This window comes from Pinus tabuliformis, chromosome 9 (genome assembly GCF_031772625.1).
Source record: "Pinus tabuliformis cultivar Carrire ecotype Pingquan chromosome 9, CPIR1, whole genome shotgun sequence".
In the NCBI taxonomy this organism is placed as follows: domain Eukaryota; kingdom Viridiplantae; phylum Streptophyta; class Pinopsida; order Pinales; family Pinaceae; genus Pinus; species Pinus tabuliformis.
In genome coordinates, this window is record NC_142307.1 from 306520426 (window position 1) to 306542963 (window position 22538).

The window sequence follows — 22538 nt, forward strand, 5'->3', positions numbered from 1 at the left end:
TTGCGGCTTACTGAAGCGCTGAAAAGATGGACCCATATGACTAGATCTTCCACTGGAATTCTGTCTCGATTTAATAGGGTTTTATGTCCCAATTTCAAGCTTCTAAATCTCCTATAGATAAATTTATTCAGTAAACTAGTGTAGTCATAGAAAACCACTAAAATTAGACGAGTTACTAGCTAGGGTGATTATGGAGAATCACCGAAGATTAGTTTTTCTTGATCCTCGATCTGTAATAAAAACACCCTAAAACAACCTCAGGTTGGCAGGATGCACAACTCTAATACCACAATAAGATCCCAAACAACTAATTAATCAATAGATTTGGTACATTTAAATGTGCTAATAAAATACTTTAAACAAAACCGTGAACATCGAGGGGTCTAGAAAGAAAAATGCAACCACTTATTTTACTGCAAATAATACATGCTAGATTGATAACATAGAAACCCTTTCCAATGGTGTTATATACCTAGGGTGGATAATATGGGGTACCAAGGGAGGTACCCAAGGTAATAATGTAATAATGGGATGGGACATAGTAATAAATAAGGTGGTTAACCCATGTCATGTAAGGGACCACAAGTAGTTAATAATAATGTAATGGGCTCATGGTATTAGTTGATGGTATGAGGAAACCATGGTAATGATGCATGGTATTGTATGTATGAGGCCTGTATAGAGGCTAGAGACTCCATATGAAGATGAAGAGAAGTATTCTTGTATGAACAGGCATATGGCTTGTGGAGCGTTCTCCTTCCTTAAGGAGTGAATGTATGGTGTTGCCCTACCATAAGGGTTTCATTAATAAAGAATCATCTATCTACTTTGATCTTGTTATTCTTGGGTATATTTCTATTCTCATATATCTTTTGGATCAGATCAGATTTACAACAAGTGGTATCAGAGCACTTTCTTGGGCACAAAAGTGGAGAATTTTTTTTCATTTTTGCAGGGTTTCTGGGGTGGCAAATTTGCAGATCAGATCTGTACGTTTTGGTGCCAGATATGTAGAATCTAATTGCAGATCTGTATTCCTTGTGAAAAAATACCCAAATTCAAAAAAAAAATCAGTTGAATCGGAGTCCGGATGAAGGAGATATCGCTGATCTAAAAATCAGTGGGGTTGCAGACAATTTTTAGGGCCAGCGAATTTGCGGCGCAGATCTGGACGTTCTGGTGCCAGATCTGTAAGATTTAACTGTAGATCTGGAATCCTTGTGACAAAACACCTGATTTAAAAAAAAAATCAGGCGAATCGGAGTCCAGATGAGGAAGATATCGCTGATTTAAAATCAGTTCTTTCTTCAGAATTTTTTTTCATTTTTGCAGGGTTTCTGGGGTGGCGAATTTGCAGATCAGATCTGTACGTTTTGGTGCCAGATCTGTAGAATTTAATTGCAGATCTGTATTCCTTGTGAAAAAATACCCAAATTCAAAAAAAAAATCAGTTGAATCGGAGTCCGGATGAAGGAGATATCGCTGATCTAAAAATCAGTGGGGTTGCAGAGAATTTTTAGGGCCAGCGAATTTGCGGCGCAGATCTGGACGTCCTGGTGCTAGATATGTAAAATATAACTGTAGATCTGGAATCCTTGTGACAAAACACCTGATTTCAAAAAAAAAATAAGGCGAATCAGAGTCCGGATGAGGAAGATATCGCTGATTTAAAATCAGTTCTTTCTTCAGAAATTTTGGGTGACGGCGGGAAAGTTGCAGTGCAGATTTGGAATTCTAGTGTCTGAATCAGGATTTCTATCACAGGGGCAGATGCAGAATGGTTGCTCCATTTCCAAAAACAGGTTATAATAGAGATTCTGAGCAATATTGACGAAACTGTGACAATTGCAAATTTTCTCCAAGTAAGTGAATTTTTTCTTCATGGCGACTCTACATTTTACAGGAAAAGATGATGGTCCTACTATTGAAGAATGCATACAAAGATACAAGTCCACATATGGGATATTTTGGAAGTTTCGAATGCTGTCTAATATGAGAGGCGAGGCTCAAAAATGGAATTTCTCACTTGATAACAAACAGTTGACCGAATTCTCAGATGCAGAATTTGAAAAAGTCCTTTTAGACAAATGGTCTCGTGCTAGAAAAAAGGAGAATGAGACACGTAAGGGGTTATTTTCTACTGATGCTTTCTTATTGCAGGTTCATGGATTGATTCAGAAGGAGAAAATCATTGTGTCTATAAATCCAAGTTGTAAGCAAAATCTCATAAATGTCAATTTGGCAAAAAAATTGCAAGTCCCAGCAAAACAAATTGCACATACACAGGATGATGATAAGGATGTTCAAATCTATAAGGATTTGAAGCTTTCTATGGATAAGTATGTGTTTCATGGTGATTTTTATGCTTCAGAGATGGATAATATCGATGTTGTTTTTGGATATCCTTGGATGGAATCCGTGGGTACTATCAATATTAATGTGCAGAAGAAATTCCTGAAGCTATGGTATAAAAAGAAGAAAATTACATTACAGGATATGTCCATCCATAAACAGGTAGAGCACATGGAGGCTGAAGCAGTAGATGTTCAAGGGACTGACATATCAGATGATGAGCCTTTGATGATCGACACTCAAACACAAACAAAGGCTGCAGAAGAAAATGTTACAGGTGATGATACATCAGAGGAGGGCTCAGTGGTTGAAGTCATATTGAAAAAGAAGACACCACAACAGGCACCACAACAGGGTTAAGTCAAGCAAAAGCCATCGTGGGTTAAAACTTCAACATATCATCACCCACATCACCCCGCCAGACAACAACTAACAAGATGGCAACCAATTAGCCACAAGGACAACAACCCCCGTATGACGGATAGTGAGGAGCGACGATCCACCTACTACACACAGAAGAGCTGCCACAGTCAACTTCCATCTCAAGCGAGCGAGGCACCAGCGAGATCGAGGGTTCACCTTTCTCTTGGATGGCTAGATGCACGTGCATGGTATCAGTGGACTACTCTTTTGAGTAGATCTTATCATTTGTGTTCTTCCCATGTTTCGGGGACAAAACATGCTTAGGGGGGTGGAATGTTATATACCTAGGGGGGATAATATGGAGTACCAAGGGAGGTACCCAAGGTAATAATGTAATAATGGGATGGGCCATAGTAATAAATAAGGTGGTTAACCCATGTCATGTAAGGGACCACAAGTAGTTAATAATAATGTAATGGGCCCATGGTATTAGTTGATGGTATGAGGAAACCATGGTAATGATGCATGGTATTGTATGTATGAGGCCTATATAGAGGCTAGAGACTCCATATGAAGATGAAGAGAAGCATTCTTGTATGAACAGGCATATGGCTTGTGGAGTGTTCTCCTTCCTTAAGGAGTGAATGTATGGTGTTGCCCTACCATAAGGGTTTCATTAATAAAGAATCATCTATCTACTTTGATTTTGTTATTCTTGGGTATATTTCTATTCTCATATATCTTTTGGATCAGATCAGATCTACAACAAATGGCATGCAAGGTTGTCCATCAAATGAGAAATCAAGATGGATCCACTAGACAAATCACACCCACAGGGTTTTCGTCCTTGGGATGAAACTATAACTCGCCATGCCAAGTTCTCAAGAGAAAACATAATAAGATAGATAAACTTTGGATGATTCAAATATCATGCTCATATCCCCTTTTATAGGCTTGATGGACTCTCTAAAAACTTTATTTTATTGTTTTTTCCTCGAGAAACGAGGCATGGGTGAATACCATGGGCATATTCCATACACTTTGACCATATCAAGAAAAGAGAATATCACAATTTTGTTTTGGTTAATTTTAAATTCCTATGTATTTTATATATGTAACATACCTGTTACGATCTCCCCGATGGGGGTGTCCACCCAAGACAATCGTAATGTTGAGCTGAGAGATGTCTGAGAAAGGGAGAAATGTGAGAACATCAGAAGACAGTTGGCCTCCATGTGCTTACCTAACTCTCAAGGCTAAATGACTCTATAAGAGCTTTCTCCACACCATCAATTGTTGTTACATAGGGCATGTTAAGAAGAGACAACATAAAATATAATATTTTTTATAAACCGAAAAGATAAACAATGATTGAGAACCAAAACACCAAAACTTTACATGGAAAACCCAATAATGTACTGGGAAAAACCACCAGGAAAAAATCATCACCTTTTTCAATTAGCAATAATAACAATTACAAGTGTCTTCTTGATCCAAGTGGCTCGAAGAGAAGCTCATAAGTCAAAGAGGGCTCATAAAAGCTCAAAAATCAAAGTCCTCATATTGAAGTGAAAACAGGACTAGATCGTAGTGCCCATCACTTTGTTTCCAACGGTGCAAACGACACTCAAACCCGAGTTCGTATGGTCAAGTTATAGTTGGTTAAAGTTTTGGTAGGCTTAACGAGGAAAAAAATTGATTGAGACTTGACGCACAGAATCCAACCACTGGACGAGTGAATTTGTTGCTTACTTAAATTGTCTAGTGACCCTTATTTTTGACAAAATGAAAAGTAACCATTATTGTTCTAAAAAACAAAAATAATAAAAAAATAAGGGGGTGGGTCAGGCCCACTGGACCCGCTCACCCCACCTGTCACATTGCATTGTATTAAAAATATAATGATGGGTGGCGGGTGGTCAAACCTCGCCACGTTGTCCCCATTTCTAGTCTGAAGGCCTAACCACTATGTAATGACTAACCCATTACAAGGGTGCCGCGTGGCAAGGAGTTGATGTGCGTTGAACCTGGTCGGCCCATGTGGGTCAGCCCCCAATGAGCAACCACAAAAATGTTAATACATAACCATTGGTCGTTGTTCAACCAACTGTGCCATACCATAAACAATGCAACGCCAAGAATTGGGGTAAACGTTGCCACAATGTTATGTAACCGCATATAACAACGCGCAAAAAATAATTTGTTAAGCTTCCAACTATAACCGTTATATGCCAAGTCCACAACCATTTGAAAAACCATCGACTATTTTTTTGCTTAACGCAAAAACAAACATTTGAAGCGGCGGGGGTGGGGTTCGACCTTAGGACCTCCGCCCCCCCATTTATCTATCCACCAACGGCCCAATAGGCTGGATGTTTATATATCCACCCACTTAAATTTATTTAAACTCAAATGATTCAGTCGACCAGGTGGTGGAGGATGGAGGAGCCGCAGAACCATGAGTTGCAGAAGTGTGGAACCATGAGCAGAGAATATGCCAAGATCCCATAAAGATTCTCTGAGAGGGCCAGAGATGCCAGTGTCAGAATTTAACGAGTTGATCGTCATTTTTACACGTTTTCTCAGTAGGAGTCTAACCATGCAGTCAGAATCTCCATCTGAGCAACAGAAATTTAGGTGTCCATCAACAAGGAATCTTTGGGGAATCTAAAAGATTCCCTTGGAGGTTGATTTTTTACCGAGGCAGAATGATGCCAAAGTTATGGTCATTTTTCACAGAATTTTGTAAGGAGCATAGTGGTGTGCCTAGAATCTTTATCCGGGCAGTGGATTTTTCATCTATCTTCAGGAAAGAATCTTTGGGGGAATCTTCAAGATGCCCGAGGGTCTAGAATTTGACGGTGTCAGAAAGGGGCAAAGTTTATAGTCGTTTGATACGATTTCGCGCCACGAATTCAATGATGATGTCTGTTTTAGTAGTTGAGCTTTGAATTTTTCATCCATCCCTGAGAGTTAAGGTATATGATGCAGTTATGTCATGCTTTTCTTCTGTTTCGTTGAGATGATGCTTTTTGTTGTTGAGATCCCTGATAAACATTATGTTGAGGGATATTTGTATGTCAGATCATGTGAGATTTTATTAGTTTTTCATGTTGAAGGGATGTCTATTTGAGTTAGAGTTCCTATAGGGAGAATGTCTCATGGAGAGACATGCCACTCTTATTAAGGGAATTTGTCCATATGAGTGAGAGTTCTGGAGAACGTCTCGTGGAGAGACATGCCACTCTGGTTGAGGGTATTCATCCTTGTAATGACAAAGAACATATCACGTACATCATCATCTTGTAGCATTAATGAAGTGGCCTCCCCGTTCTTGGCACCAAGGCCCGGAGACGTAACCCACAGTAGGTGAACTGTGTTATCAATGTGTTTGTGTTCTTTATTTGATGGTTGTCGTTATGTTCCATCTTCTTTACAATATGTACATGTGGATTTTCTTGCTCTTTTCAATGCAATTCTGCTAACATCACAAAAGTAAAATATCTTGGATATTTCCGGTAGTTGAAGAGATCCAGATCAATTTTGGTATCATAGAAGTCTTCTTGCTAATGTGAAGTGCGAGTGTGAACGATTGAACTTGCAACAAGAAAGAAAATGGAGGATGAAAAATATATGTACGTGGCATTCTATAGGATATAAAAAATGGTAGACATAATGTATGCAACTTATGAGGAGAAGATGGCAAGAGAGGAACGAGAGAAAGAAAGAGTAGAGGATGATGCCCCATCTACCCCCTCGAGTGAACATTCATATTTTTTATCATCTTCTCATAATTCAAATGAGGAGATCAATTAGAGCCTTCAAGCAGAGAATGTTGAATTGAGGAGGCTTCTATGAGAAGGAAAATAGGTGTTGGCACAAAAATGTCATCAGGGAAAGACCCTGGGTTTAGGCACAAGGGGCCAACAAGGGACTGTTGTAGTTTAGGACAACGCCGACATTTTCACCCTACCCCAAGGGATAAGGAGTCTCACCCGAGGTGTACCGTGAGAGAAACTAAGAAGGGTTTAGAAGGATATCAAGGATGATCCAACCATCACTCTAAGTACAACTTAAAGCATACATTCACCATAAAATTATATCATTATAGAGATCGTGTTCATATGAGGAAAGACCTTCAACATTACAAACTTTTGAGCAGGCCCATAAATCACAACAACACACATAGATAATACTATGCAACTGTTCTATGTACTCATTCATATTAATCCAACATAAGATTCATTACAACATACATCCGGCATAAAGCTGTGACTAACTACATAAAATACCATGACCATAGAATGTTCCAGATCTCAGACCAAGCCTAGCTCTGGTCTCCCCACCACTGCTCTTTTCCTCTGATCAGGTTCTTTTGTGCTCTGGAATACCTCAGATACCAACCCCTTCTTCATGCTATTCTCTCCTTTTATCTATTCCTCCGCTGCTCGGACTGCCAGTTTTGTTTGGTTGTCTATCCCCTCGCCTGCTTCTCTTCCTCCTCCTTGTTCGCTTGAATGTTTCTACTTGTTCCTGACACCTTTCCGCAACCGCCTCATGACTGCATCGTCTTGCTCCCTTTCCCAGCTGTATTCCTTGCAACTTGACCGTTGCTCCCGCCACTTTTTTTCCCTCCTCATAACTTCAAAAATTTCAAATTTCAAATCCAAGGCCCCGACCATAGTTCTTTAACTTGTACCCAAGTCAATATATCTCCAGTATTGTGGGTCCTGTTGTTGTTTCTACAGGTATCTCTGCTTGTGGTTGCTCCTGTTCTTCCCTTTGAGGGCATACTGTTTCAGTTTCTTCTTCTGTCATCTGATGAGGGGCTACTATTTCAGTTGTTTCTTCTGTAGTCTGCTAGCCTCCTTTTCCAAACGAAGGCCCCAATTTAGGAATAGTTGTTGTCATTTATTGCCTGAAATTGTTGTATTCATTGAGTGTTGTTTTCAATGAAATCACTATGGAGCCAGCCTGCTTGATGAATTCCTCATTGTGTTGGATGTTAGTTGACTTGGTCTGCTTCTTTGTAGTTTTTTCCATTGATATTCGTGTTGTTAAAGACTTCTTTCAAGGAAAGGACATGTAGGCAGACCGAAGGTCTGAGGTCTTTGATTTCCTTCATTGTTTTTGCAAATTCCTCCTCTACCTGTTCGACTTGGGCCTCAAGGGTAGTAATTTCTTCATTAATATTTTACAACCAGATGGAGTCTGTGCATCTTTTTTTGTTGATAATTAAAACTTGAAGTTGTTCTTGCAGAGGGTAAACAAGTTAATTCTTTATGGCTAGCCTGCCCGATCAATCATGCACTTTATCCATTAGGGAAAACCCATCAGCTAGTGCTTCAACAAGTGATTCTTTTGTAGTGGCAGTGTTGTTGATCTTCTTGTCTATTGTCCTGTTGTATATCTCATTCAGATCATGCAACGTCAATCTGTCTATCTCCAATTTTTTCTCCATGTCTACATTCATGGCTTCGAGACTCAAGCACATTGCCTGGTTGTGGTTTCAGCAATCGACCAACGTGCAAGATGTAATATCCTCGAGAGCTTCTGTGACAACATCTGATATGGTCAGCCACGATGATCGAAATTTATTTGTAACTTGATCTACCTGGGCCTGCAGATCATTGTTTGCTTGTTTCAATTGATCTCTTTCTTTTGTGACCTCCTGCAACTATCTTTTTTGTTGTTCATGTTCACAGACGAGGTCATCATGTAATATTTCTACTCTTTGCGCAACTTGCTAGATGAATCCAAACAACTACATCAATGACCAATGCTGCAAGGTTTCTTCTTGCATTGTATTTGGATCTGGAAAATTGCTTCGAATGGGTAGGCCACTAGCAATGGACTCGTCTGAATGGGACGGGGGAGAGTTTGCTTTCTGCGACAATGAGGTGAACTGAGGTGTAGGTGAAATAATGGTAGGGTTTGGGATTAACATGAAATTCATAGGGAATGCGGTCTGGTACTGCTCAGTTCCCATTGACTACAGAGTAGAAACCATTGGCTCATCCCTTGGTAGTGGGCCCAACCCTAGAAGTAGGGATACTAGCGAGGATGTGTGAGCACCATTGTCTTGAAGAGGGTCACAGTATTGTTGGATAGAGTCCACTTCCATCTCTTCTGTGGCTAAATGAGTACCAAGGGGGATGGTTTTAAGCAGGGTCGCGAAGGTGGAGGTTGTATGCGGGGATGGATCCTATGACCCTGGTGAGAATACGGATGAGGTTTGAGGATTTTCTTCAATGACTAGGGATGCGGATACTGACTGACCGACCTTGCTAGTGTGTTCAAAAATTGGAACTATAGTGGTTGTCTTGGGTTTCTTGGTGGTCGGCTTTTTAATTCCCCTTTTCTGTTTTTGCTTTGGGATTGTTGGCCTTGATTGTGCATGGGGGCCAATGTTGGGAATTGCTACAGCTAGAGGAGTGGTTATTATCGGATTAAATAGAGTAGAACCTTGAAAATCCATGGATTTTGTTGCCTCACCTGAAGGTTCAGTGAAGTTTGCAATTGTTTGCTTGAGGGACGACATCCGCTGCTCCATCTGAAGAACCATTGACTCCAGGTCATCCTCTGCTTGTCACTTCTTGTTGCTCCCTGCTACTTCTCTCGTTAGTGTTTTCGACCTCATCCCTTCAAATAAATATTTGTATTTCCCTTCGATGATCTCGCACACAACCCCCGACCATGAACCAACCTCACTATGGAATGTTGCTTCTGATAAAACAAATCTTTGCTACCTCATTTGAAATGTTTCTAGGTGGAGACATCTCGGCCTTATGTATGTGTGCCCATGGGTCACCCCAAGCCAAATATCTTGTGAAATTCATCCAAACGCTGTCTGGGTATTCTATTTTTTGTCCTTATTGTGATTAGCATCAACCCATACCATTCGGTAAAGGCTGCCTCATCGATTTACTTGCTGTTGGGGTCCCTTGAAGTTCTCCATGGCTCGTATCTAAGAGCTATGGGATGGTTATCTCTAATTTGTAACATTTCTCTTCCTCTTGGTGGTCACCATTTGCACATTGCCGGAGTCATCAATATGTAGCAAATATGAAATTAGTGTTTCTTTTGTAAATGTCCTCGCAAGCTTCAAAGAGCTCATTCAGTACAAAGGCCGACCAGTTAAGCACTTCCCCTTGGAAGTAGTGTTTCGCAACTGATATTGTGTCTAGGGTACATTCATTCAAAATGCCTCATTGTTTTCCCTGTTATTATGTAGCAAGCGAATCTTATTTCGTCCTTGGTGATAAGATCAATCTTCACACCTCTGCCCCCACGCTTGGTCTTGTATTTCTCTTAATAATCCTTGTCTCCTTTCTTCACCCACTTTGTTCCTCCTTGGAACATTGTAGCCACTGTATTTCCTCCTGCAGAGAGTCCTGTTAGTTGATGTATATCATCAACATGAATCGGGTATTCTTTGCAAGCCATAGCGACCCCCCATGCATCCTGTTGGCTAAGAGCTTTGTGCATTGCATTGCTGCGTGCCGAAAACAGGTAGGCTTCTAAGATTAATCAGTGCTAATCGATGGAGGCCTCTGAAATCCTCTTTAACATTGGTTGTCATTGTACCATCTCCTTTTGGAACATATTTTGTGTATACTTCTTGCTTCAATGATGGAAATTGGAAACAATTCGAGAGATCATTATCCACTAATGTTTCTTTGTCATACTTTCCATACATATTTTCTACCACTGTAATTCACTCGTCCAGTCGGTTGTTTGGGACTAAGGTGATTTGTTTTGTCATATTTCTGCTCCTCTGGTAGACAACCATTATCATAGGTTTAGAGTCTCTGCCTCTTTGTTGTTGATAGTTCCCAGAGCGAATTTGAAGTTCTTCTGTCACCTGCATTTGAAATTTTGTAACTCCCTGCATCACCATGCAAATTAAGTAGACAAAACTTGACATGACTTTTTTGACTGGACTTGATAACTAATTACTACAACAACTTTCCCTATGCTTCTTAATTGTGTTATGTCATTGTCTGCTGACTTGGATCTGACTGGTATGACGTAGCACGAGAAAGGAAAAAGTGGGCCGCATGGTTAATAAAGTTTCCATAATGGTGGGTAATTATTTCTTATTTACTCCCCAACGGGAAAATATTTTACGGAACTATGTCTGACAGGTGTATTATTGCTTACTTATTACGAAAAAGACTTGTAGTGCGGTGGAAAAGACTGGTGGAACGTGTGACTATCCCCCCAACCACAAGTGGGTTGTAGTGACATGGTATGATTGCCGCAACTAGATTGACATGTGCTATTTATTTTTTGAAAAACAAAAAAGACATGGCCTATAAATTAATCTACTACTGACTCATGTGACTCACTATGCATTTATTCTAGAATGACTATGTATTATTGACTAAAACCTACTTGCGGGCTCATTTCCGAGACCCCTTCACTTTGTTGGCGTGACTGTGGATTTGTAGAAAGGCTTTAGGCATGTGTCGATCACCCATCCGGGAAACATTATCCTGTCCAATTGCACTAGCTTCATCACCCCAGAATCTTTCATTTCCGCAACTATGAACGACCCCAACCAATGCATTTGAAGTTTTCCCGGAAACTTTTGAAACTTACTATCATACAGTAAATCATGATCCCCTATCTTGAAGGTTTTCTCTTTTATGTCTTTGTCATGCCAAGCCTTCTGGCTCCTTTGTTCAACCAATTGGTGGAACTCTGCTAAAAACTTGAATTCGTCCAACTCCATTAGTTGTTCCATTCTCTCTTTCAAAGATGCATCATCTTTCATTTTGGTGGCATGAGAGATAAAATTGTTCGGGACAATGAATTCTACTGGTACTACTACTTCTCTGCCATATACAAGTTGGAATGGTGTTTTCTTATGTGTCCTTTTTACTGTCGTTCTGTAAGCCCATAATGTTGCTGGTACCCGTTCATCCCAATCGTCTCGGTTCGCTGAATTTTTTTTTGTCAGACCCCTCTTGAGTATTTTATTAAAGGCTTCAACCATTCCATTGGCTTGCATATGGTACGAGATACTTTTGTGATGTTGGACCATGAAGTTCTTTAGGAGAGAAGTGATAGTTTCATTAATAAAATGTGTCCCTTAATCATTTGTTAAGCTTTTTGGACATCCAAATCTAGATATAATGCACTCAAAGATGAATCTTGCTGCAGTATCGGCTATACAATCCTTGAATGGAACTGCCTCTGCCCATCAATTAAGGTACTCTGTAGCGGTTATGGTGTATCTGGCATGGGAATGACGTATTGGTGGTGTGATAGGGCCGATGAAATCTACTGCCCATTTCTCAAAGATTTGTGCCGTGTGAACTAGATTTGAGGGTAGTTCATCCCAATGTGATGGCTTCCCAACTCTCTAACAAACATCACAACTCTTTGCTTATTATTTAGCATCCATGTGGATGGTAGGTCACCAAAACCTAGCCTGCATTATTTTCCTTGTGGTAGCTTCGCCCCCATCATGGCCTCCCACAACTCCAACATGCATTCCCATAGCACTTCATGTATTTCATGTTGAAGGAGACAGTGTCATAGAACTTGATCTAGCCCCAACTTTCATAGGTGTCCTACAATTAATTGATAATCTGTCACTGTCACTATTAGGTGTCGTTTCTGCATCAACGTGTATACCTCTGGGTAGTATCCTGTTGTTAGTAACATAGAAATATCCTCTAAGTAGTTTGGAATGGCTTCTATTCGGAACGAGTAAACATCTGGCAGTTGGTCATCTAATGGTCCTTCATTTTCTCATGATTCTAACCTTTATAGATGGTCATGTCTAACCCCACATTTAACCTTCCTGGTTTTATGACCACTCTGAAGGTGAAATCCTGGAATAATAGTAACCACCGACCAATCTTGCCTTCCAACACTAGCATGTTTACCAGATGTTTTAAAGCTGAGTGGTCCGTGAAGAACTTGAATGGTGCTCCCAATAGATACTCTCTGAATTTTTGTGGGGATTAAACCATTACTAGTGCTTCCCTCTCTATTGTTGTGTAGTTCTTCTCCACTATTGATAGTTTCCTACTGGTGAAGTAAATTGGGTGATCCATGTTTCTTTCTCCAAGTTGCACCATCACTGCTCCTAATGCTATCCTGATGCATCAATGTGTACGTGAAACTACTTATTCCAGTCTAGGTATTCAATAATAGGGGTGCTTACCAATTTTTATTGTAATTTGTTCAGGGCTGCTTAATAGGCCTCTGTCCACCTGAAATCTTTTATCTTCTTCAACAGTTTCTTCATAGGAGCTGTAATTGAGGCATAGTTTCGAATAAATTGACGATAATATCCTGTATGGCCCAGTGTTGATTTCAGTTGCATTACGTTATTTGGTGGCTCCATATTTACAATAGACACAACCTTTGTGGGATCTACACACACCCCATCTTTGCAAGAAATATGGCCTAGCAATGTTCCGAATGGAACTACAAAGAGGCATTTCTTGAGATTTAAGGAGATTTGTAACTGCTTGCACCTTTCAAACATGACTTGCAGTAGAGTGGTGCGTTTCTTTAGAAAATTGTACACCATCAAATCATCCATGTATACTTCTAAGAACATGTGAATATATCTCTAAAAGCCTCTATGACAATTTGTTAGAAAACCATTGGTGCATTCTTTAGACCAAATGGCATTACATGATAGACATATAACCCCCATTCTATCGTGAATGTTATTTTCTTCTTATCTTCTTCTGCTATACAAACCTGATGATAACATGAAAATCCATCAGTGAAGGAATATGCTTCATTCCCCACAACATTGCCTAGAACTTCATCACTAAATGGCATTGGGAAAAGATCATGTACACATGCATTGTTTAGGCCCCTGTAGTCTACACAGAACTTGATTTCCGTGGCATCTTTCTTATTCTATATTACAATTGGGATAATCCATTCTGCTTTGTCCACTGGGAATATGAGTTCAGCTTCTAAGATTTTGTCATTCTCTTTCTTGACCTTCTCTGTCACTCTTGGGTTTAGCTTGTATGGTCTGTGTTTCACTGGACGAGCATCTTGTTTCAGCACGATATTCATCTCTTTGATGTCCCCTTTTATCCCTTTTAATTTAGCCACAAAGGCTGGAAATAAGTCTTTGTATTCATGCAACAAATAAAAAATATCCTTAATTCTCTTCTCATCCCAATAACCTCCGATGGATTCTATCTTAGGTTTATTCTCTGAGCCAATGTTATGCTTCTGCAATTTCATTGAGAGCAAGTGTGCAACATCCCCTGAAGGGTTTTCTTGAATATTCCATTCACCATTTGCTTCTTGAAATGTCAGGTGTCTAAGTCCTTCTAGATCATCCTCCTATGGATCTGCGTTTACTTTTCTGCAAGACATATATTTTGGATACCATGCTTCATAGGAATATTGTATGAATTTCTCATCAACAAAACCTTCCCAAAGCTATCCTGGAGTAAATAGGATCCTTTTAATGGAATACAAGGTTTCAGTCATGTGTCGATCACTATCTTTGAACGAGAAACTGCTGCTGAATTGGTTAGCCATGATATCCCAGTTGTTGGAAATAATACTGAGAGGGGGGGGGTGAATCAATATTAGAAAATAAATATAACTTTTTCATTTCATACTCTGATTCATATACGCTACTTTAGTTAAGGGAAACTGCGTGTACACGCAACTGTTTTTAATGCAACTAGCGTATATCCAATAATTTTATGATTTAGTTAATCCATCATATGTTGGTCATTCATTAGTGCATCAGAACTTCATAAACCCTATAAACAGTAAATAGGTGCAGTAAAACATAACAGATCATCAAACATAAGAAACACTCATGAACACCATGATGTAAAGTGGAAACCCAACGTGGGACAAAAACCACTTGCCGCTGTCTTCCTTTAATATAAGAAAAAATTGTTTACAATCTTGTACTGGTGCAGACTCATACTATTACGTAGGCACCCACCTGCAGATGTCTACAACCTTCTCTCATTCTCCAACTACCACTGGAAGGGAGCTATAACCCCCTGGCTCTTGTACTAGTCGATATATTTACTAATATGTAGGCTCCAACCTACTAAAGGCTCTGACCTTCACTCTTCCTCCAGGGACCACGTTTCATAATTTTTCAGACTGGATACTCCTGGATCACTACACCAATATTTGAAGGCCTCGTTTTATCCAATTTTCATAATGGACCCATCAACAACATTGAAGCTCAAAAGCAATCAACACTGAACATTCAGAATATTGTCATCAAAACACAGTCATCGGAACACAAAGCAGAACCCAGAACTCTGCAACACCCACTAGAACCAACTGCAAATTCAGATATCATATTTCATAATGTATATGCTACTCTGATGAACCCAACCAATGTGTATATGTGCTTTTACCAAAGCGAACCCACGTATAGATCTGCAAATACTAACTTATAACTTTGCAGCTATTCCAGACATCAATCATACCCAGATCATAACATTTATAGAATAAACATGCGTCAATAATTCAGATCTATACTATCAAGGATCAAACCACATAATGATAAGACGTTCCAAGCCTTATGATCTTGATCCATCATCCATCATCATCCACATCGGTGCATCCTTGGTCTAGATCATGCAAACCATCATGAACCCTTAACCTGCATAATGGATCTCACACTTCATCAGACATTCAATACTTTCACATCTTGCACACCCTAGCCTAATGATCTTCTCCTCCTTATATAGGTTTAGGCCTCTCCCAATACCATGGTCCAAAACTACGTAGGACCAATACCTTGGACCCTGAAGAAAATTTTGATAGCCAAAGGCCTGGTGATTAGCGAAACGTGGCTCTAATACCAAATGAAACGAACAAAGTTCCTTCTACAAATTAATTACTCCAAAAGGCTTGGAATATCAAGTTATCCATTAAGGATATAAATATTATATTAAATATATGAATAAAAATAAGAATGATGTTGATTTACAAATGCAAATGAGAGGCTTGCTTATATACCAAGCAAGTGTCTCTTCATGAAGAGTCATGTCCTATTAGACATGCCTCTTCAACCTAATTACTACTTAATTAACTATTATTTATGATTATTATCTTTTACAATATATTTATATTATTTATATATTTTATTCATTACAGACCCAATACCTGGGGTCAATACCTTGGACCAAATACCATGGACCAAAACTTAGTTTTCCAACATGTACGCACCTTTCCTTATGTGAAAGAGCGTGTGTACATTATACGCTTCTTTTTGTCTGCTAACCCGCACGTATACATGCTTTTGTCACAGTGAACCCGCGTATACCTCTTTCTGATCATTAATTCTTTGCTATTGACCTGCTGCACTATGATCTGTCATCTAAGTGAGTTTCCATCAAGGACAACACCTATATCATACCTGTGTCATAATGCCAACAATCTCCTCCTTTGGACTTGATGGCAACAACAACACCAAGTCACTCTCCCCCTTTGACATCAAGGGCAAAGGGCGGACCAAGATATTCTCTCCCTTTGATATTCATTATGCTGTCCATACTCCCCTGAGTACATGCTGAAATCTCTGATTGAGCTCCCCCTTTGTACATGCTAAGATGTACTAGACCATCCTTGCTCCCCCTGAGCACATGCAAAGTCTACAAAAATATATTCAAAATAAAAACATGACTCTATGACTCAACTATGTGAGTATGACCTTCCTATCACCAACGACTCATACATACATCAATCTCCCAACCAAGTGGGGATACACCATTTTTGACTCGTCTACCCAACCAAGTGGGGATATACCAAATGTTTATACATGACTGAAATAGACATTATTACATCATCCTTCCCATGCAAAGTGGGGTTACAAAATAGGTCTTTTCATGACCTTTACATCAAATGATATACATGCCTTTTATAACATGACCAATAATCTAAACAAGACCTCCAATCTCCTATATTACGTATTTCTCTCGGAAATAGATCCTTCTCCATGCAAGGAATACTTACTAGAAATATCCATGCATCTGATAGCACACTGTCCCTCATCTGATCTCAACTGGGTCTCTGACTGAACTGACATGCATCAGTTATCCATGAGGGAATGCTCAGTTATCTGAAATTATAGTTGTCACATACATGCAAGCATTAACAAACTATATCTCATTAATTTAACAATTTGTTAAATTAATCTAACTGGACTTGACTAAGTAAAACTAAGTCAATTGATCCTCTCATTATAGAACTCATACTTGATTCCTCAACTAGTGGAGAAAATCAAGGATAAATTCCTCAGTCAGTGGGACAACTAATTGCATGTTCTCACAAAGACTTCAAGTTTAATTTTCCATAATTAATTAACTCATGGAGATTAATTAATTAATATTTTAAACTGTTGTTAAGAAAAATTCGTTTTTACTTCCTATAGTTAGACCGGGGACTGCTAAAAATAGGAAGGGACCCAGAAATGCTATTTTTAGAAGATTCTATTTTTAGTAGTTTCACCTCTCACCCAAGGTGGCTAAAATTCTCATTGGCCAAACTACTATTTTTAGAAGTGCTATTTTTAGGAGTTCTATTTTTAGCACATTCTAAATTTAGCATTTCTTGTTGCACACTTTTCAACACTCCCTCTCAACCAGAAAGGGATTATCAGCAACCTTGATCCTGTCCCTATGGAACTCAAACTTTCCCTTTGACAATGCCTTTGCAAAATATCTGCATCTTGTTCCTCGGTTGAAATGTATAGCAACATCATGATCCTCTTGACCACACAATCCCGTAGATGATGATATAAGATATCTATATGCTTGGACCTGTCATGAAACACTGGATTCTCAGAGAGTTTGATGCAACTTTGATTATCACAATATATCACGGTAGGATCCATCATCTGACCAAACAATCCCACTAGAATCTTCCGCATCTAGATGGCCTCACATACAACCTGAATAGCAGCCATGTATTTAGCCTCTGCTGAGCTAAGTGAAACTGATCTCTTTTTCCTACTCTACCAAGAAATCGTAGCTGACCCAAGGTTGAAGATTCCTCCAGAAGTGTTCTTTCCGTCTGATGGACTACCTGCCCAATCTGCATCCGTGAACCCTTGGAGCTTCACTCCCTCTGTCCGCCTGTACCATAATCCATACTGTGTAGTGCCTCTGAGATATCTCAGCACATGCTTTGATTCCTTCCAAAATAATTTGGTTGGCTGAACCATAGCTTGACTTAGTTGGTTCACTGCAAAGCACAAATTCGGTCATGTGTTCACTAGATACATAAGTGAACCCACAAGTGCCTAAGATCTCATTGGCATACTTTCCTTGAGACACAAATACTTCCCCATCTCTCTGCCACACCTCCATGCCTAGAGGGTGGTGCATGAGGCCCATGTCCTTCATCTCAAACTCTCTTACAAGGTCCTCCTCGTAAGACTTGATCAACTGATCATGATCTGTCAAAATCAGATCATTGACATAAAGTACAATAATCAATAGCTTACCTTCTACCATGATGTGGTAGAGGTTTGCAACCGCTTCACTCTTGGTGAAGCCCAACCCAGTGAAATAGCTGTCGATCCTGGTATACCAAGCATGGGGTGCTTGCTTCAGCCCATACAATGCTCACTTGAGCCGACACACATGTGACTCATGATCGAAGGTCTCAAATCCCTCAGGCTGCTCTATGTATACCTCTTCCTCAATTTCCCCATTTAGGAAAGTTGTCTTCACATCCATCTGATGGATCTTCCAACCCATCTATGTTGATAGTGCTAGAATCAATTTGATTGATGAGTACCTTGCAATAGGAGCAAAGGTCTCATCATAGTCAATCTCCTCCACTTGCGAGAAACCATGGGCAACAAACCTTGCCTTGTGTTTCTCAATACTGCCATTAGCTACATGATTTACCTTGCAAAGCCATCGGGAAGTAACCACTGACTTGTCCCCTGGTTTAGTGTAGGTTTTAACCCCGTATAGAAATTACCTGCATACAAATTCTAAAACACAGAAAATAAACAATGCGAGAGAATAACACATAAAACACATATACACAGAGATTTTCCCCTGGATCCCAAAACTGGGACTACCAGCTTGATTTTTCATTAAATTCCTTTCAATGTTATAATACATATTTATACATGTCGAAGCATCCAATACCATGGACCAAAAACCATCACGTCCAAAACCATGGACTGAAAACCATTGCGTCCAAAAAAAATGTGCGAAAATCATGCACAAAACCATAGGTGGGTTTGCCCAACCTAACATAGGTTCCAAAACCATAATTTTCCGGAACGCTACCCCGGACCCCATAAAGTGGGATTACGGGTACCCCTCAAACCCCTTGTGACCTCCCCCACTCTAACCCCCGGTTAACTATGTGGGCTAGTTGTGCAAAGAATATAACACAACCCAACATTCTCCCACTTGCTGTTTTCTTTCCACAGGGGGCCACAAGAGAGCTTAGTCATTTATCCAACCCTGCAATGCCCATTGTTTCTCTACACCAAGAGAACTTCTCAGAGCTCACAGATTTTGTCAATGCATCTGCAATATTTTTCAAAGTGTCCACCTTTACCAGCAACACCTTTTTGTATTATATCATATCCCTCACAAAGTGATATTGAACATCAATGTGCTTTGTCTTTGAATGATATGCAGGGTTCTTTGCCAAGAAAATTGCACTTTGGCTATCACAGTCTATCCTTATAGCTTCCTGTACTAACCCCATACTTGAACACAATCTCTGCAACCAAACTGCTTCCTTGCTTGCATGAGTGGCCGCCATGCATTCTGCCTCTATAGTTGATAGTGCTACTACAGATTGTTTCTTACTCATCCAACTGATTGCACCTCCAAATAGGTTAAACACATACCCACTTATAGATATTCTCTGATCCAGATCTCCAACCCAGTCTGCATCAACAAAGCCATGAATATCCAACACTCTGTCCAATCCTGGTATTCCTTGGTAGCACAAACCATAATCACTAGTGCGACGTAAATACCTGAAAACCCGCTTCACTGTTGTCCAATGCTCCTTCCTTGGTTTTGACATAAACCTACTCAATACTCCCACTACATGTGCAATGTCTAGTCTAGTACAAACCATTGCATACATCAGGCTACCGACTGCACTTGTATAAGGAACACAATACATATCCTCTTCCTCTTCTTGTGTCTTGGGACACTTTTCAACAGATAACTTTACACCTACAAGAATAGGAACCTTCACCTGTTTACTATCCCGCATGTTAAACCTCCTCAATATTGTCTCGACATACTTCCTCTGGTTTAACTAGAGCTTCTTCTTTGTTCGATCTCTTTTAATTTCCATGCCCAAAATATAGTTTGCAGCACCAAGATCTTTCATGTCGAATTTGGAGGACAAATGGGTCTTCAAATCCTAGATAATTTCTTTGTCATTTCCAACCAGCAACATATCATCCACATACAAGACTAGATAAATAACATGGTCACCAATTAATTTAAAATACACACAGTGATCTGCTTTGCTTCTGGTGAAGCCAAGTCCCCGTATAAATGTATCAAATTTCTGATACCACATCCTTGGTCACTGTTTTAACCCATACAGAGACTTATTTAACTTGCATACCAGTTCTTTCTTACCCTTCACCGCAAAGCCTTCAGGTTGCTTCATGTATATTTCGTCTTCCAGATCCTCGTGAAGAAATGTTGTATTCACATCCATCTGTTCTACCTCAAAATCAAAAGCAACAACAACAGATAAAAGTAATCTAATAGAAGTTACCTTTGCAACAGGAGAAAAAATATCACCAAAATCAATTCCCAACACCTGGGAATAACCTTTTGCTACCAACTGAGCTTTGTATTTCTCCACCTTTCCCTCTGCATTTCTCTCTTCTTGAACACCCATTTTATGCCAATGGATTTCCTTACAGCCGACAACTCCACCAGATCCCAAGCCTCATTTTTGTGCAAAGATGTCACTTCATCAACCATGACCTCTTTCCAGAGTTTTCCATCCTTTGAATCTACTACTTCCTTCATAGTTCTGGGATCATCGTCAATAATAGATAAAGAAAAATTTGAATAGAAAGCAGATGGATTATACCTTTCTGGCTGCCTTCTTTCTCAAACTGATCTTCTCACACCTGGAATTTGTGGCTCTTCATCTTCTAATTCCTCCTCTACTGTAGAGTCTAATTCTTCCTCCTTAACCTCAAACTCTATCTTCTTACGTTCCTTTGGTTGGATTTCATGTTTAATAACATCTTTTACTTCTCTGAACACCACATCTCAGTTGTACACAACCTTCCGTGTGACTAGCTTCCAAAGCTTATACCCCTTTAAACCATCCTTATACCCAATAAAGATGCACTTTTTATATTTACTATCCAACTTGGTTCGTTTCTCCTTTGAAACATGTACATATGCATCACATCCAAATACCCTCATATGTGAAAGAGAGGGTTTCTTACCAGTCCATACCTCTTGTGGAGTCTTATCCTCCAACGCTAATGAAGGTGACCTGTTGACCAGGTAACACGCATTATCCACCACCTCTGCCAAGAATTCATGTCCTAACTTGGCACCACTGAGCATGCTTCTTGCCCTTTCCATCAACATCTTATTCATTCTTTCTGCAACTCCATTTTGCTGAGGTGTATATGGAGTAGTCTTTTGTCATGCTATACCACACTTCTTACAAAATTCTTCAAATTCGTTGCTGCAAAACTCTCCACCATTATCTGTCCTCAGCACCTTTATCTTCTTCTTTGTCTGATTTTCCACAAGAGCCTTAAATTCTTTAGACCTATCAAAGGCTTCAGATTTCTTCTTAAGGAAATATATCCATGTATTCCTTGAGAAGTCATCTATAAATGATACATAGTACACAGACTTACCCAGTTATGGAACCTTCATAGGTCCAAACATTTCACTGTGCACAAGTTCTAATATCTGTTTCGCCCTCTTACTACCAGAGGGGAAACTCACTCGATCTTTCTTCCCATATACACAATTTTCATAGAAATCAAAACCCAGAGAGCTATTACTCATACCTTCTACCATACCTTTACCATGAAGTATTCAAAGGCCCTTCTCTCCAATATGTCCAAGCCTTTGATGCCACAACATGGTCTTCTCTCTAGAGACCACTAGATTTTCTGCTCCACTTTCAGGAACCACATAATTGTTGCACCCATCAATAACAGTGCTACCTTGGAGCTTGTGCAGATTTCAAATTCGAACTCCCCACATCAATACTGGTGCTCCCTGAACCATTTTGTAGGTATCCTTCTCAAACACTGTTCTTACACCTACATCATCCAGCTTTCTTACAGAAATCAGATTTTTGGCTAATGCAGGAATATGCAGAACACCCGGAAGTGTTCTAACCCTTCCACCTTGCAACTTCAACTTTACTTTTCAACGACCAATGATTCTAGCCTTCCTATCATCCCCTAAGAAGACATCACCACCATCGTATTTCTCATACTCGCAGAACCACTCTCTATGGGGAGTGAAGTGAAAGGATGCACCTGAGTCAATCAACCATGCCTCATGATCTACATGTGTACTTGAAGAAGCCAAGTACACATACCCACCTTCATCTGAGGTGGTTTTCGCCTCTGCAGAAGGAGCATCATCAGATCCCTTTCCTTTATTAGGAGCTTTAGATTTACAGTCCCTTTTGTAGTGCCCTTCCTTTCCGCATTTCCAGCACACCACCTTTAAAGGTTTTCCTGGAGATTTAGATCTCCCACTCGATGACTTATTTTGTTTTTGTTCTGGGACTGTCCTCATATAGACAAGGCATCACCATTTCGGCTCTCCATATTTTTCCGTCTCATCTCC